Genomic DNA, 18,872 nt, shown 5'->3' with positions numbered 1-18,872 from the left:
TGTTTCATAGTTTTTTCCATGGCTGGTCTTGAACTGTGATCTTCCTATCTCTGCCTCTCTGCTTCTGAGCAACTAGGAATACAAGTGTGCACCACCAAGTCCAGATTTTAACTGTTAACCCTTTTTTGGTCTCTTTCCCCATTAGCCTCATGGAAGACTTGATTCTAACTTCCTCTGGTTCCCTATTGCCTTTAGCCATGGATGAGGCAAACATAAGAAATGGTTTTTCCACTACTTTTTAGCCTTTTGGAGATCTAAAACCCGTTCTCCTTAGGATCCTTGGTGCTAATATTGATACTAAGACACAGGAGGCCCTGGTGCAGCCAGGCCATACCTGACTCCCAAAGCAACCCAGTGTTTTCCAACAATTGTGGCTACATTGTCCTTTCCAAAAAATTGGGACTCCATGGAAAGAGAATGACATCTGTCAATACTCACTATGTGTTGAATGCTGTGATCTGTTACTTCATTTAATTATCAGAAAAAGAATGATATTTTTTCATTTTTGGTGCTGTAAATTAAACCAAGGACCTTGAACATACTAAGTGTGTTCTCTACCCACTGAACTATATTCCCAGCCCCAAATTAGATATTTTTAAATCTTCTAGGAGATGAAGGAAGACTTAGACAGGTTAAGGTAGCTTTGATGATAAATTGCGGATTTCCTATGCAAACCCATGTTTTTCTCTGGCTGTAAAGTACATATATTTTCCTGTGCTGCCTCCTCAGGGAGTTGAACAGGGAAAGGGTGCTTTTACTGTTTACCAGAAGCATCCTCCTTGGAGGTCTCTGCTGCTTTCCAGCTTCCTGGGGGTTTGTCTACCTCCCTTGCAGAGGTTGTGTGACCCTGCACAAAGAAGTCCAAGTCTACTCATTTTCTTCATGTGTTATCCTTTTTAAGTCTCTGATATAGCCAAACAATTTCTGTCTGAATTTCAGCCTCTCCATTATACATCATCTTCTATTTTCTAGAAGTGCCTGCAGTTAGTCACACAGGACAAATCCATGTGGCTTGGGTGATGTGTGACACCACAAATTTGCTTTGAATGGGGGGAATTCACAGGTGATTGCTTGAAAACAGTTTAGTTTCCCAAACACATTCCTTGTGAACTAGCCCACTCCCTTTTTTCTCTTGTTAAAATGCTACTTGTTTGGCTTTTCAGCCTCACAAAGGTTTTATATGATCTATAATGAGATGCTTTAATGACTGTTGTTTATTTATCATGATTGTATTTGAGTTGCCATAGACAGCCAATAGACACTTGGCAAAGGCCACTCAAAGGCAACATTGCAATGTTGTTATCAGGGAAGCAGCAGACCTGGATTATAAAGCTGTAGAGCCATAAAAGGAAGAGATGGTCCTCCTGACCAGCATGGTGTGTGTCATTGCGGAGTCTGCTTGGTTTCTGGGTCTGGTCTCTGTTTAGAGTAAGTGCTCCTGGAAGGAAGCAGCTGAGAATCTTCCCAAGTGTTACATAGCACTCCATAGGATTGACTTAAGGAAAATATGCTTTACTTCCTATACCAAAATAGCACCAACCGAGCTCCCAGTGTGCTTTCCAGCAATGAGGTTGGCTGGGCTGGAATCCAGCTACACACCCATTTGCCTGATCTTCACTATGATCATGGTCAAGGACCTGGTAAAATGAAGTGTCCCAAAAGCTCTCCACTCAGTGGTCTAACGGTCTAAGGAGACATCAACATGTAAGGTTCATGTTCACTAAAACACAGTGCCCTATAAAAGGGTTCTGCTGCAAACCAAGTAAATTGGGACATCTGAGCTCATTCATCCACCAATGATTCATTAAGCTTTAAAAAGATGTCTGTCCTGTGCCTGGGACTCCTCTTCCCCAGTCCTACCTTTGGTGACTGGGGGAAGGAAGAAATGATAGTAGCTACAGAAAATTGTAAGATTCCTGGTGCTCAGAATCTGGTGGGGGGAGACAGACAAAACAACAGTAACATCACCTGATAAGTGTTCAAAGTTTGACTGTACCCTCCTCTGTGCTCTGATAACACTGTGTCATTAACAAATGGTCCTCGGTAGTGTTCTGAGGAGCAGAAACAAAATGTCAAACGCATTCTCTGCCGTGGAAATCATGTGTTTGTTATCAGGAAGGGTGAGCTGACAATTGGCTTTTTGAGGAAGCAATCACTCTGTTCACTTACTGTTTCAGTGGTTGCTTGTGTCTCTCTTCAGTCAGAGCAGCCATCCTGGTTCTTCCTACAGTACTTTGGGCTTTTGATGGAAATGATACTGTAGGAAAAAAGTGCATCTGCCAGAAAGTGATGAAAACATTGCTGACAGAGAGGACAGTGAGGAGGGAAGAGAGCAGCAGTTCTCGGATGGCAGATTGGCAGTCCTTGTAGGAAGAGAGCAGCCTTCAGGGGTACAGGGCTGGGGACTGAGCAGAGTGCTGGGTGAGCATGGGGGGAAAATGAGGGCATGATCACTTCCATGGAGGAAGAAAGGAAGCTAGTCGTCTGTGTGAAGAGTGGCCAGGAGCCAGGCAGGCACGGGGAATCTTCAAGGGGATAAATACTCAGAGATTTCCAGCCCTTTTGGGACAAGTGCCAGGGAAAGAGGCCAAGATTCCAGGGAACACATCCAGGACAGGGTTATTATAATCCCTAGGAGAATGCATTTGCCAGCTACTAAAGCAAAAGCAAGCAGCACCCTGAAATGGAGACTTGCTATTTCGGAGCAATTAGCCATTGCTGCCTGCTGCTGCCTTTGGAGAAGTTCCAGAAGCCAGCAGGGTAGACAGGAGGGCAGAAGACCTGGTCTGCTATGGAGAAGATGACTCCATCCTTGATACTTTTCTCTGCTTGACATCTCACTGCTAATACAATGCTAGACCTAAGTCCCAGGGGCTCTGCTCCCACCTGACCTCATGACATCAGACATCAAGACATCACAGGTAACAACTACCAGAGACTCCACAGCTGCCCAAGAGCATAAATCCCAGGACAGGACAAACTGGAGTATTTACCCTTATTTGGTTTTCATCCTAGGTTCCATGAGGGTTTTAGGGAATTAGTCTTTGGCAATTATAAAACTTTTCTGTATATGTGCATTCAATTTTTTTTTTTTTTTTGGTAAGAAGTTCCAAATAGTCATCAGAATTGCAAGAGTCTGCAGTTTGTTTGCACTACTTTGTCCCATTCTCGGTAAAACAAAGAAAGGCTAAAGAGATTCTTGTTCTTCGCTTGCTCTCATTGCTGCTGCCACATTAGTATAGCCTCTTTAAGAAGAATGTAACCAGACCTGCGCCTGTCAGGGTATAGGAAAGAAGGAGGGGACAGTGTGCCCTAAAATCAATAAGCTGCTATTCCATAAAGAAATACCCACTGCCTTTTCTTCTCTACACTACCTGTCCTGAAAATGCCTCAGGCTCTGGCCTTACTGACTTTTGTGCTTACTGAAGTTTCTTTTTGGCTTCTTGGAACTTCCAGCCTCTAGTCGCAGCTTAGCTCATTTGCTTTCATCTAAGAGGCTGCATGACTTGGGAGCACAATTTGTGTGCTTGCCCATTTCCTCAGATCTTCCTATGGGCTGTGGCCACCCTCTGCAAACAAATCCACTGGAATGAAAAGAGATTAGGTGCTATTATAGTTGATTGAAGCAGCAACATACTTCCAACTTTATGAAGCAAGAGAGGCAGTGCTATAGACTGGATCTAGAATAACTTCCAAAGGCTTATGTGTTACAGGCTTGGTCCCCAATTTGATGCTACTGAAAGATGACAGAACCTTTAAGAAATGGGGCCTAGTTGGAAGTCTTCCAGCCATATGTGGGTGGGTTCTTGAAGAGAATGTTGAGATTTTGGCCCCTTCTCTTTCTCTCTGCCCTTGTTGCCATGATGTGAACAGCTTCTTTCACCAAATGATCCCCACCTCACCAAAGGTCCAAATGCAATGGGGCCATGAGGCCATGGATTGAAACTTCTGAAACCATGCACCAAAATAAATCTTTCCTCCTTATAGGTTGATTATCTCAGGCATTTTGTTACAGTTATGGAATGATGATTAACACAGGTGTTGTATGTTTTGTTTTCTTTTACCCTCAGCACTGAGCACAGGAAGAACAGATTAGAAAGAAGATATTCTATTTGCCTAGATAGATGAATGCTGGAAGGGAGAGATGGAATGCAAAGGGTATGGAGATGAGCTGCAAGAACCCTGTTAATGTTTCTATAAATAAAAAGGTATCTCCAGCAACACTGCAAGAAAAAAATCACTTTTGTGTATTGCAAAATGACTCTGTGACCTCTTTCTTATGTGACTCACCCTTTTAGGTCCAGGTCATTTTCCATATATTGGCACTGCCTGGCACCTCTCCAAAATAGAGATGATGCACAGATGTGCTACCCACAGCCCAGGTTGGCACCACAGTATCCTTGCTCAAAGCAAACAAAGAGGTGAATTTTATCCTGTCATTTTCCAGGCCTTTTGTGATAGAGTTTCTTGGGATGGGTTTGCACTTACTAACCTGAAGTTGAACTTGAAATTCCCTTTGAAGATCATATCTTCACAAGCATTTGCTAGAAGTACATGGAGCTGACTGAGAAGAGAAGACATAAGCCCAGCAATATTCCTCAGGAAGCAGCTGTAGTAAGCTCTGCATTAGATGCTAAAGAGGAGTAAGGGAGAGGAAACAATGGAGTATCATACAGAAGTTTGGGTGATTGATTCCTGAAAGACTTCACCATGAGAGTCCCCACCCTAAGACTGCAGAAGTTACAGAGTTCCCTATGGCTTTGCCCTTCCCTGGAAGCACTGAGAGCCCTGCACATAGGCAGAGGAAGCTGGAAGCCTTGCAGGTGTGGATCCTAGGTGTGTCTGTGTGCTGTAGAGTCTCTGACACTGGATTAGGAGAAGATTTGAGGAGGAGAGAGGAATGACTTGTCTTCATAATCATACTTTTTTTTCTTCAGCCACTGTTCTGATGGCCCCACCACCCATTTATAGATGTGTGCTTCTTTATTTTCCTGGTTATATTTCCCAAGGACTCCATTAAAAAGGTAGTACTTTCTGAAGCAAGTAATGTCTGAAAATTAATCCCAGGATGAGGCTGTTTGGGTTTCAACTTGTTTCTTTCAAGGTATGATAGAGATGAGACCGCTACCCATTATGCTAGTACTTTGATAAAGCCCCTTGCCTGAGGACCAGGTCATCCTGCACTATTCTCAGATACATACTACCCGCCCCATCGCTTTTACTTATTTAAATTTAATGCAGAGCCATGGGAATTGAATCAAGGGCCTCTTCATGTGCTCTACCACTAAGCTACGCCTCAGCCTTGCCCCCTCTACACTTTGTTGTGTATGAGCTTTGCCCCACATTGGACCCCTAGGGGCCAGCTTGCCTTGATTCCATGTGCCTGGCACAGGGTGCCAGGGGAGTGGATAGGCTAAGTAGCACAGGGCTAAGGTAAGTAATTCCTTGGGGCCTCTCTCCCCATAATACCTAGCATTTGTATGGTGGTCAAAGAGACAGTGATACAGCAGAAGATGTACAGAAAACAACAAGAGCTGTACTATTTCTGTGCTGTGAAGACAAGCGTTTATTGCGTATAAATGATTATCAGGTCTCTGTGGTTTTGATACTGTCAGCTGGTTGGCTAGAGATGAAGAGATGCTTGCCTCATCCTTTGGGTCACTGCCAAGTCACCTGTGGTGCATTCTCAGCCAGATTCCTAGTTAAAATGAGACTCTGGGCTCAGGCCATGCCTAAGATGGTCCTTTGGCTTCGGATGCTGGGAGAAGCACAACTGCCAACATTCTCCTGTCCATCTTAGGTGTGAGAGGCTGGTCCAGGTCCAGACCAGAGAAGGCCAAGGCTCAGGCTCCAAGGCATCCACCCGGCAGCAGGGGGCTTCTGCTAAGGCGAGGGGCCCAGTTGGCTGGCACAGCTGAGCTGCACTCCCAGGGCCAGGTGCTGACAGTTCCCAGGACCTGAGCCAGAGGGAAAGAAGGACTCTGAGAATTCAGAGAGGAGGCTGGCGCGACACAAAGAGGCCTGAGAGGCTGACAGGAAATTGGTAGCCAGCACTGGTACAATCTGCCATCCTCACTAGGGAGGTAGGGGGACTAGCTTGCTGGTGCTTCCCCACACCATCTGAACATCTTGATTTGCTGCTAATTGAGCAGCCTAACACCAGCAGAGCCACGTAATCCGCATGCAGCTGAGATCAGAGACTCCAGCTCCCCTGGCTCACTGGGGAGCCAGGAGGACCAACTGCAACCTGGCAGGTGCCAGGGAGAGCTGTCTGGGCAAGGCCTCCAGCAAGTGGAAATCCAAGGGCTTTGGCGACAGGCCTGCTCAAGGCCTGGATCCCCAGTGCCATTTGCCACCCCAGCCCTCCAGTTGGCAGGACGTGATCGTTTGAGGCAGAATGCTGATCAGCATAGCAGCCCTCGGGTGTCGCTTTGTCTGGGCAGGCTCATAGGTTATCTTGCTTAATATCTCGAGCACTTGATAGGTGTGAATGAATGAGGAAGCATGGGGCTGCAGGAGGACATGTAGCCAGGTAACAGCTAACAAGTAGTAAAAATGGGATGTGACTTCAGTGGTACTTGGCTGTGGAGTCGTGCTTCACAGCTTTGGAGATAGTATTGACTAAAAAAGGAAGAAAAAAGATTGTGCTTCTGTGCTTGGCTTAGTTCACTTTGCCTAAAGCCTTCCAGTTTCATCCATGTTGCCACATACGGCAGGATTTCCTTCTTCTTAAGGCTGAAAAATATTCCACTATATGTAGGTGCCACATTTTCTTTATCCATTCATCCATCTATGGACATTTAGGTGGTTTCTACTTCTTGGCTTTAGCGAGTGATGCTGCATTGAACATAAAAGTGCAGATGTGTCTCCCAGGTCCTGATTTCAACTTTTTGGAGAAATACCCAGAAGTGGAGAAATACCTGGATCATATGGTGTTTCTATGAGTCCACTTAAGCAAAGTATCTAAAATCATCATATGTATAGAGGCAAAGCATAGAATGGTGGTTGCCAGGCACTGGGGAAAGACAGATAAGATTTCAGGCTCATGATGAATAACTTCTCAGGGTCGTCTGTACAATATTATGTCTAACCCAGATGATGATAATCTCATGTTAAGCATTTTTACCACAGTAAATAAAATTTTTGCAAAAGGAAAGCAGGAAGGAAGGGGTGTAGGATGACCCAATCAATTATATTATTCATGAATTTCTTTAAAGCTTTTGATTCTAAATATAAGGAAGGCAGATTTGGGATTCTGGAATAGTAATTATCTCATACTTATCTGACACTTTGCAGTCTAGAAAGTGCTTTTACATCTATCATATTTGGTCTTCATAACCACTTTCATATGGTAAGTACATTTTGATCTTTACTGATGTGGATAAACTAGGTCCAGGTGATCAGTGGCTCTGCTGGTGAGGTGGCCTATGACCAGGTTTGGACATTGCTCAAGGGCTATCCCCCTAGCACACAGTGCCATCAGCATGCAGTCCTAGGATGAGGCACCCATCCTATCCCTGGCCTTTGCTCTGAAATTAAACCCTGTTTTGCCCAACTTAGATTTGGCAGAAGATGTAGAGGAGTCTGTTCCAGTCACTGTGCTCATTTTTTTGTGGTGTCATCCTTCAAATCCATTTGCTCCATTATCTGATTAATCTTAGGGATTAAAGCAGTGCACAGAGCCTTTGATGTAGCAGAAGTGTTTAAATACTTCCCTCTCCCCACACCTGTCTCTCCATGTCTCTTCTGCTTCTCCCTCCTGGCAGTGCCGAGGAAGGAAAGGCATATGTGAGCAAGAGCATTTGTCCCTGCAGATGAGAGAGGCTGCAGAATTGAAGAAAAAGGTCTGGAGTCTCACTTTTTTTTTTTTTTTTTACTGAAACTAAAAAATCAATCCATGACCTTAAAGAAGTTTATGAATTCCTAGCTTAGGAATCAATGCACATTGATTTTTGTGCCTCTGCATGGGCTGCACATGTATACTATCAAGTGATGAAAGCTGTATTTTGTTGGGCTTGGAATGGGGATAAGCAGGTGCCATTTCTACCAGACTGCCAAGAGTAAAAATGAAAAAAATTTAAAAAGCTCATCCTGTGATGGTCTCAGTCCAGAGCCTGGGGTTTCTGGCAGGGACTGCTAAGTTCTAATCCTGCTCATTCCTGAGGGCAGTATCTAAGTTCTGTTCCATGAACCCTCTTCCTGCATAGACCAAACCAGTTTCCAAACATTACCCCCCTTTCCTGGGATATTTACTAAGCTTAGATTTATTGGGTGAGAAATTGCTAAGAGAAAGAAAGGAGGGACTCCAGACAGAGATAAACCCAGAAGGGATAATGTGAAGGCACCTTAATAATTTTCATTAGAACAGCACGCACTCTCTTTAAGGAATACTCTTCTCTAAGTTATGCCATTGGATTACCGTAACACCACTGGGAGTTGGTCAGCTTATGCACCATCATCCTCATTTACAAATAAAGGAACAGATACTAAGAAAACTTAGTACTTCTTTTGGATGAACAGGTGATGTTAGATATAACCAGTACTTACACCCAGCCCTTCTGCTCCCTAGTCTCCTATCTGCTGGTTGCTCTTTAGTGTCCAAAGGACAGAACAACTCTTTCTGTTAGTTCAACCTATAGGATAAAGGAGAAGAACAATTATATTACTGTACAGTCATTTCCATAAAACACTCAAAGAAGATAGAAGAATGAACACAAGTGCTTAGGGAACACTGAAGTGAAGAGGCGGGGCAAAAGATGACCTGAAGGTGTGACCTGGGGTGCTGCTGGTCAAGGAACAGGGAGACCCCCTACAAGCTGCCAGCTTCAGTACTCCCAACACTGAGCAGGAGTCTCAGGGTGAAGACTCAAGAGGCAGCTCAGTGGCTGAGGAGGCACTTCACAAATGACCCATAGGCATGTTGCATTCACCTGTCCCAAGGTGATTCTCCGTAGCCCACATTCCTGTCTCTGCTGGATTTCTAGCTCTGCCAATGCCTTTCTTGTCAGATCAAAAGCCTAATGTTCCTCTCCCTTACCCCCCACTTCTAATCAATCAGCAGCTCTTGTTTTTTGTTCATTATTTCAACAACTTCATTAAGAATGGTGAGTCCCACAACCTGCTTTCCTCAATAGTTGCTCCTGAAATATTTCTTTTTTTTTTTAAATTTTTATTGTGGTTAAAATGAGCTCTACTTCCTTAACAAGGGTTTAGGCGTTAGTATGTAATTGTTCACTATGGTACATTGTATCTTTTTTTTGTTTGTTTGTTTTTGTTTTTTTTCATTTTTCTTTTATTATTCATATGTGCATACAAGGCTTGGTTCATTTCTCCCCCCTGCCCCCACCCCCTCCCTTACCACCCACTCCGCCCCCTCCCTCTCCCCCCCAATATCCAGCAGAAACTATTTTGCCCTTATTTCTAATTTTGTTGTAGAAAGAGTATAAGCAATAATAGGAAGGAACAAGGGTTTTTGCTGGTTGAGATAAGGATAGCTATACAGGGCATTGACTCACATTGATTTCCTGTGCGTGGCATTGTATCTTTTTTTTCATGTATTCATTTATTCATATGTGCCTACATTGTTTGGGCCATTTTGTACATCGTATCTTAACTTTGTTAAGTACAGTGTTGCAGTAGAGTGGATCTCTAGAAACTTTTTCATCCTGAATAACTGAAGCTTTGTTCACACTGAACAGCAATGTCTCCTTCCTCTTCCCTCTGCCCATGGCAACCATCATTCCACTCTTGATTCTATGAACTTGACTACTGTAGATACCTCATGTAAGTGAGAGCATACAGTATTTGTCCTTCTGTGTCTCAGCCCTTCTTATTCATTCATGTTGTCACATGTTACAGAATTTCCTACTTTGTGGAGATTGAATATATTTCATTGTATGTATATGCATTACATTTTCTTTGTTCATTCATCTGTGTATGTATGGTTAGGTCAATTCCAAACCTTAGGTATTATGAGTAATGCTGCAATGAACACGGGAATGCAGATATTTCTGAGTTGTGCTTTCAGTTCTTTTGGACAGATACGCAGAAGTGGGACTGCTGGATCCTATGGTAGTTCTATTTTTAATTATTTGAAGATCTTCCATTTTTCTTGAATATTGAATCAAGCTGCTTTTCTATTCCTCTCATTACTTTCCTACTTTCTTCTATAATGTACTGGTGTTCCTTCTTTAGGAATCCATATTTGATTTTTAAAAATAGAGCATTGTAGTGAAGTCACCATTTTGGGTATTGCAATTTTTGCCTATAATTTTCCACTTCTTTTCCTCTGTGAACAGGTAGGTCACGAGCACTGGCCAGAATCATGGCATGGGGAAGTAACCTTCATGATGCCTGGTCACACCTCCTACCTGGAATTGCCAAGGTACTCCCAAGCCATGGCACAATCTGGGGGATAGAGTCACCTCAAAAAGATTGTGTTAAAAGTTTGTAACAACTTGATCAGAAAGGAGGCTTGAAAAAGGCATTAAAGAGAATTATAAAAAGAGGTGTATATCACACACCTATGCTAGTGGGCTGCGATTCACAGACACTAGCCTGATATATTGCCAGTAAATCTCAGAGACATTTAAATTTCATGTTAAAGCAGGGCAATATTTCATTCCCCTCCCACAGTGGCCTAAGTGGCCTCCGTGGAATGTGTATCTGGTCATTTAATTCCTTTATTGAACACCCTCAGGGGCTTTGCATGCCTGCAGGTTCAAGGCCACACGCTAAGTAAATGGTGGTCTGAGCCCCACCAGGTGCCCATCCAGGTATACCCTTTTCTTACTACCACCTGCCTCAGTTATTTCTGGTCACGTAAGTACTAATAAAGCTCAGCAACCTCCATGCCCTTCCAGGCCCTCTCCCCTCTACCAGACAGCAGCTCTCCTTCTGATTTCCTTGTCACCTGGATGGTCTTCCCTCAAATTTAAAGCTCTTCTTTTTGGACATGGATTCTTCCAGAAAGCCTTGCTTGAGTCCCCAGATTGGGCCCTGGATGCCCTGCTCCATGCCACCTTCATAGAGCTCTTCTCATGCCCCACAGTGGGCTCAGCACACAATAGGCCAGGCTTCAGGGCCAGGGACTTGGTGTCCTTGGGACAAGCCAGCAACAGGTGGGAGATGAACCTTCAGGAGAAACCTTCTGCTTTCTCCACTTCATAGACCACACAGCAGTGAAGTTGATTTTGACTCTGTTGAAAGCTTGACTTCTTTTGGTACTGGCAACTAAATACAGATGGCCCTCTGAATCTTAGATTTCAGTGCATCTGTACTGAACATGTGCAGACTTCTTTTCTTGTTGTCATTGCCTAAACAGTACAGTATAACAACTCTTTGCATAGATTTTACATTGTAATAGGTATAACAAGAAATACTGAGATTACTTAAAGCCTATAGTGAGATGTGTATAGATTATATGCAAATTCTACACTATTTTATATGCGGGACTTGAGTGACATAGATTTTGGTATGTGCAGAGGCTCCTTGAAATAACCCTGATGGACAGCTACACTGGTAGCTTTTTGGCAAGAATATATAGTTTCATCTCTTTCTCTGTGTTGTCTGGGTACTTCTTTTCATGGAGGGTTAATGAAGTTAGGCTTCCTGTAGGCAAACCCTAAAACTTAGAAGACAAAGAATGAAGTCCCCACCTCTGTGTCCCCAAAGGTGAAACAATATCTAGAGAAGGGGGAAGAAGGATCTCCAGACTTCGGTCTATGACTGCCATTCTCCCTGTCCCTTATTCTATCTCTGAAATTCTTTTGTATTGTCACAGTTGATTCAGTCAGCATTTGGACAAGAGGGCAGGAGATTCTAAACTGGAAAATCTTGAACTCAGGATAATCAGAGACCCTGATCGGTGTCTATCATCACGTTAGGTTGATGTGCAGGACAGACTAGGATGGGTGGAAAAGGAGGCTGCCTAGCAGACTGTGATGGAGAGCTGTGCTGGGCATCTATAGGCAGGTTCTATGGAGGGAGAAGAAATGAGCTCCTGATCTCCTTCTGCAGACAGAATGCAGAAAATAATCAGCCCTTGGGGGTCCCTGCAGCCAGAAACCAGTGGACCTTAGTGCTGGCACTGCTTCTAAGCATCCTTCTTCACTCCTTGATTTTTTTCTTTTGTATGTGAGGGCAACTATTTGAATGTCTCTGTGTATTAGTGTGTGCTGTACTGTGTCCAGAGCTGTCCATACAGATACACGTGTGTGTGTATGTGTGTGAAGGATAAAGAAAAATGAGCTTTTTTTTTTCTCTCTTCTTTCTTAAATGTTTGTATTTGTTTTGTCTGGAGGGAAGCATCAGAGAATGACTGACTCAGAATAGTGTAGAGCTTTTTGGTACCAACATGAGTGTACAAAGAATAGAGGACAGGGAGGGGCTCAAATCCAATCTGCAAAGATAACTTACTCTTAGTCTCATTCTACAAGCTGGTTTGTAAGCATAAAAATCACCCCTAATAGTCCCTAAGAATCTTGCTGAGAGCACACACCTGCTCTGTGGTCAGTAAACAGTCATCTTTGGGCATGGCGGGAGGGGATAGGAAGGAGAGAAGAAATGACAAGGACAATGGCTGGGGGTGGACAAAAAAAAAAAAAAACCTGTGAGGAGAGGGGAGGAACCTAGCAAGATGTCAGGGCTTGCCTTATTTTATGGAAAATAAAATTCATTCAAAATATAGAAAACAGAAAAATAAGTAGCTTAGAGTCTGAGTGAGCCAGTTGCTCACAAAACAGTCATTCTGCTTAAGATGGGAACGTCAGCTGGGAGAATTATCAGAGGTGAATCTCTCTATCCAGTAGCCAGAGGCTGTCCTGCAGGGTGGATATCTGTGCTGGGAATATGCCTTTTAATTTGTATCTGGTGAGGGAGGGAGTGGATAGTAGGATTGAGGAGCTATAAGAATCATTTATTGAGCTAGACAGAAGTTTCTCAACCTCAGCATTTTGAATTTTAGCATGAGTAGTCTTTATTGTGAGGCCATCTAGTGCATTTTAGATGTTCAGCAATATCCCTGGTCTCTATCCACTAGAGATGCCAGTAGTGCCATTGTCCCCAGTTGTGTCAGCCAAAACGATCTCAGAAGTCCTCACAGGTGCTGGGGCAGCAATCGATGCTGGCAGAGGACCCTTGAGCTTGACTTTGTTGTGGGTGCTTTACAGACACTATTGGCTTATTCCCTTCATTCTTGATGGACAAGAAACTGGAGTGGAGCTAGGTCGCAGCTCTAGAGATTCTCCCACATCAAGTTCCTGCTGGAACTGAGCCTGTTCCACACTCCCTGACTGGTTAGTCCTCTGGGGACAGTCCTTGTGCTTGGCAAACAATGAAGAGGTCTGACAGTGAAGCCCATCTGTTTGACCTTGGCTGTGACTTCAGGAACTTCTGCAAGGTCTCCTTTCCCTTTCCCCTCTCCGTAACTTCCACCATACCACATGAGACATCTCCCTCCCATTAGAGAGCCTATTCTTTGGCTTTAAGTTAAATCTTGGTTGGCTGTAGTGTGTGTGTATATGGGAGGGAGGAGGGCTAATGTAGCAGGTGGGAGAGAGAAGAACCTGGAAAAAATAATCCTTTAAGCTGATTCAAATCTCAGCTTAAATAAATTCGCAGACCTAAAATGGCCTGTTTCAATCCAAGCAAGACTGACATAGTAGATTTTTCAGGCAAAGGCACACTACAACACCCTGTCTTCTTGATGTCAGAAACATTAGGGAAAAACACTGTGTGCATTAGTTACATTTCCAGATGAGTTCACTATTGAGTGCTTGGAGAAATGTATGATTATGGTAAAATTAGCACCACTAGCAATATTCTATGTGGTTCATTCTCAATAAAGGAAACCATGTGGAAGAATCTAAATATTTCTAAATGGTCATTGTTGATATGTACTACTATTTATCACATTAGGGACTTATCTATTCTTACTTGAAAGGTTTGAACAGTTCCTGAATAGGTCTCCCTGACTCTAATCCTCCTGTACTCATTTATCCAGTCTTTACCCTCCACATTTTTGTGAGACTGATCTTTTCATGTTGTAAATCCTTACATACTTCTCTTCCTTCAATATTCCAAGACTCTCTCTTGAACCTCAAGATAAGCTTCAACTTCCTTGGCACAACACATAGGCTTTTCTTCATAGGAACTGAACCTATTCTTTGCCACTTCTGCATCAAACTGGTATGTCAATCACATGGAACTAGTGGGAATTCTATAGAATTTTGAACCTAGTACACTTTGCCTGGAATAACTTTCACATTTTTCTCCAGTGGCTAACTCCTTCTTGTTCTTGAAGACTTGGCCCAAGAATCTCTTCTTTCCAGTAATTCCTCTAATTCCCTCTTCCACTGTGCACTCCATTTACTTTCCAGAACATCCTGTGCTGAGATATCCCAAGTCCTGATACATGAAAATGTCTCCTTCACAAGCCTGTGAGCCTCTCAAGGGCAGGGAATAGATCTTAGCCATCATTTTATGCTCAGTTCCTAGTATGCCTGACAGAAGAGATGGAAGAGACACTCAATAAACATTTAGAAAATGGCTGTCCAACTAGCTGTACCCATTAACTGTTGATGGTTTAAACCAATCACATTTTTTAATGTAAATTTTTATTAGCAAATATTAATTGTACAAAAAGGTTTCATTGTGATATTTCCATTCAAGAATATAATATACTTTGATCAATTTCAACTCCTCTGTTACTCTTTCTTGTCCCCTCTCCCTCTTTTTTAAAAAAAATTAATGGGTTTCATTATTGTATTTTCATTCATGCATACAAAGTACTTGGATCATAATTGCTCCCCAGCATCACTGTCCCTTTCCCCTCCCCACTTTCACTAATTTTTATCCCTGAATAGTCTCCATTTTATACTTTTGTCATTCATTTTTTAAAGTGTAGATTCCACATATGAGAAAGGAGATGCAATATTTTATCTTCCTCAGTCTGGCTTATTTCACTTAACATGACCAGTATGGCATGCTAACATAGATACTACTCAAACCTTATTATCTATCAGAAATCTCCTCAGCCAGCTCTTTAGAAACTATTCAGCCTTTTTGGGGGAGCAATTTACTTTTATTGCTTCTCTATGGAGAATGGACTGATTAATTGAGCCTTCGATATTCAACATCTTTTCCCATTCAAATGCTCAAAAGCCAGAGGCAGTAGAGTGGGAAAACACAGTAGATGCCAAGATTAAAGCTAGGGAATTTCTTCCACTGTCACTGGATTTGAAGATTGAAGACTGCTGAATCTTCATGGTGTACTTTGAATTGTTGTTATTGAGTCTCAACCAAGAAGTTCCTTCTTCCCAGTAAGATACTTGACTCTTCACTCATTTGATGTTTCTTTGGATGCAGGACTTGCTCTAACTGGGGATCTGCTACCTGACTGACATTTGCAGTATGATCTCCTGCATGAAGGTGGGAAAGAAAAAGAAACCAGATTAGGTTGCCTTGTCCTGAGATGGGTCGTGTTAAGGTTTCAAGCTGTGCTGAACTAAACATCCCACATGGGAACTCTTTATTAATTTATTTCATCTGCCCACCCACCTTTCTTCACAGCTGCCAATGCCTTTTGGTAACAACTGTGGATTATGAAAGGTGTTAGAATGTGTTAGGAACAGAAGGTTTGGCATTCTGTCAGCTGTTAATAACTTGTAAGTGTCGTTGGGGACACAACAGCATTAGTCAGTGCCAAGCTGGAGAAGGACACAGGCACTGCCTCTGGACCGACTACTCCCATGACCCTGCTTTCAGTGTAGGCCACTACCAGGGAAATGGTCTGTGTGCTAAGATCCCAGAAGTCCAGTGTCTGATTTGTGAACAAGGAAAGAAGTTTTCCCTCTTGGCTATAGAAGATCTATTTTTCAGCTAAATGGTAACTCAAATGGTCAGGGTGTGAAAGAAATGAATAAGTACTCTGTAGTAGCACAAATGAATGCAATATAGAAACTATAAGTAATTGTTTGAGCTCCTTTTAAAAAAGTAATTAAGCCAAGCACTGGTGCCTCATGCCTGTACTCCTTTCTACTCAAGCAGAGATCAGGAGGATGGATGTTGGAAGCCAACCCCAGGCAAATAGTTCATGAGACCCTACTTGAAAAAACCCATCACAAAAAAGGGCTGGTGGAGTGGCTCAAGGTGTAGGCCTTGAGTTCAGACCTCAATACTGTAAAAAAAGAGAAAGTAACTGAATTAGTCCTTTTTCCTACCTATTGCCATGAAGGAAGGGCAGAATAATGTTTTTAAGGCTTAGCTGAGGAAGATGGTGTTGGGTTGTCTCTGAGGAAGAGATAAATGGTGCTTACATTGCAGAAATGGAAGCTATAAGTTCAAAGGTAGAAGTAGGCTTTGCCACAGTCAGGTGAGTGGAGAGAACAGTTCTGCAGCATGCTCCAAGTGGGAAGCCTCAATTCTACAAGGCAGATGACAGTGAAAAAAACACATAGCATGTCCCCTATAGAATGCTCAAAAGATGGGTGACACATCACAAGGACTAGTGCTGGGAGAGATGTTGACAGATGGTTGCAGCAACAAAATAAATAAATCAATAAAGATTGAGACCATGGAGCCATTGAAAGCAAGAGAGAGAGAGAGAGAGAGGGAGAGAGAGAGAGAACCTCCAAATTATTGAGACTGGTAACTAGAAGCTTACAGTAGATTAAGTCTTATTTTGAGAAATAAAATGAAATTTATTGGGCTCTAGTTACATACCATTTACATAGTCTTGGAGAGTCTAGGACCCTTATAGAAACATGAGAATAGAAATAAACAGGTTGTTGATTAAACTGCATGCTGCACCAGCAACTAAGCATTATACTAAGAACTTGCATTCTGAGAAATTCTGATAGCCCATGTTTTTTATAGGAGTTTAGAATTCATTGCTACTCTTTTTGGGGAACAAATAAATTTCCAGTCTATTCTAGGTTTATGAAGCCATATTCAAGTTTGATGTCTGATCTTGAATCCTCATTCTACCACCATGAGGAAGGCCAGGTTGTCGTGAGAACACTGACTTGAGAGTAACAGATAGGCCTGTTATTTCTATCCCTGCTTTACAATGTGGGATCAGGAGGATCTTGTTGAAATCCCTGAGTCCCGTTCTCACATGTGTCTCTAGTTGGACAGTGCAGAAGAACAGTGCCTACCTTGCAGTGCTATGAGAGTTCAAATGTGGTGGAATGTGCATTTTAATAGAAGAGAAAGGAAATATTCCTCTTGCATTTTACTGGAGAAGGGAAAATATGTATTTCTATCAACAAAGAAATAAATATAAACTCTGGTGTCATGTGATGAAAAGTGCTGTGAAATAAAAGTAGAGCAAGGAGTAAAGGCTGGGGGCAGGGATTGATGCTTATTCTAGGGGAGGTGCTCAAGAAAGGCTCCTTGCATAAAATAGCTTTTGTACAGAGACTGCTGGTGTTTGTGTTGCTAACAAATTTGCTGGTACACTTAAAGCACACATTTCAGACACAGCCCTAAATGTCCCATAACTGCTTTCTGTTCTGTTATTCAGACATATAGAATCTGATTCAGGACAAAGGCCATGTTCAGAAGCACGGAGCAAGGAAGTACAAACTTTTAACAGTCTTTATTGTATCAGAGTCTCTAAGGATTTGGCATGAATAAAAAGGTACAATTTTCTACGTTGGAAGATGCTTTAACTCTCAAGACACTATTATTGAAAGATTGGGCAAACAGATGTAACGAATGAGATGCATAAGAAACAAGTGGATATACACAGTGTAGTCAAGAAGAAAATATACAGGAATGTGTGTGTGTGTGTGTGTGTGTGTGTGTGTGAAAAAGACAGAAACACAGACAGAGAAACAGAAACAGATTAAGGAAAAAAGGGTGATAACAAGGAAAATCAAATGAGATAAGGCATAGACAAAGAGATGCTTCAATTTTTTTTAATAAAATCAATTTTTGAGTTAATAGGCTTCAGTAGATTCTTGGGTGGTTGAGCCCTCAGTTTCTCACAGTGTGTTAGATAGGCTTTATAAGGAATTGGCTCCCAGAAAGGAACCATCATTTGTTCTCAGTTCTGTGTACTCCCCACCCTCCTACTGCTCTGATGTCAACTTTTGACATTTTCCATCCAGCAATTTCTACACTATCACCGGCCAGCCTTCCTATAGTACCCCTGTTTGTTTAATCTCATACAAACTCCTCTCTCCAATCTGTTGATGAAATAATAAATCTGGGGACCTTTGAAGACAGTGCACTGTAGGAGAGCATAAATGAAAATCTTATCTTGGTACTTAAGCATTCTGAATGCTGAATATCCAGTGCCAATGTGGTCTACATTGTACACTTCCTTTTAGGCACAGTTAGACAAATCCATCAAGCAGGAGTCTCTAAAAGCCTATAATTTTCCAGGCAATGTGGAACATACCACATTGGTAATGGAAGATTCTTGTAAAGCAGCGTGATCCAGAGTAAAGCTATCTATTTATTTGATTTAAATTGTTTTAAGCATTTTTGAATTCCTGGTGTGATAGCAGGAACTTCACATAATTTAACATGAAGCCATAAACTCGACCTTCAAAGAGCTTAAAGTCCCGAATAGCATGCTTATTTAGAATATTAATACTACTAAAACACTTTTTGGCTATCTCATAGTCCTAGTCGAAAACCTTCAGAGATTTAACTTGGTTGCTGAACACATTTTAGGCTCCTGAGCTTAGAATTCAAAGTCTTTCCCAACCTGAGTACAGAGATCTTCCAGACTGTCCCCCATTTCTCTGTTCTGAAACCATGGGCTGATTCATGGCACCAAAACACTCTGGTCTTTGCAAACACAGCCCCTGCTATTCATATCAACCCAGTCTGGAGGGCTTAACTTCAAATTCCACCTCTTC

The 18,872-nt window shown here is 42.4% G+C and overlaps 1 long non-coding RNA gene across 1 annotated transcript in view; it reads right to left on the bottom strand.

The window, feature by feature from the left end:
- Window positions 1-13,748: 13,748 nt before the first annotated feature.
- LOC141417532 (uncharacterized) overlaps window positions 13,749-18,872 on the bottom strand; it is a 73,564-nt gene continuing 68,440 nt past the window's right edge. The window contains exon 3 of the long non-coding RNA XR_012442170.1: window positions 13,749-15,419. This is a non-coding gene — a long non-coding RNA (uncharacterized lncRNA). The remainder of the gene's footprint in view (window positions 15,420-18,872) is intronic.

This window comes from Castor canadensis, chromosome 2 (genome assembly GCF_047511655.1).
Source record: "Castor canadensis chromosome 2, mCasCan1.hap1v2, whole genome shotgun sequence".
NCBI classification, from domain to species: Eukaryota; Metazoa; Chordata; class Mammalia; order Rodentia; family Castoridae; genus Castor; species Castor canadensis.
The sequence above is the reverse complement of the archived record's forward strand: the minus strand, read 5'-3'. Positions and strand labels throughout refer to the sequence as shown.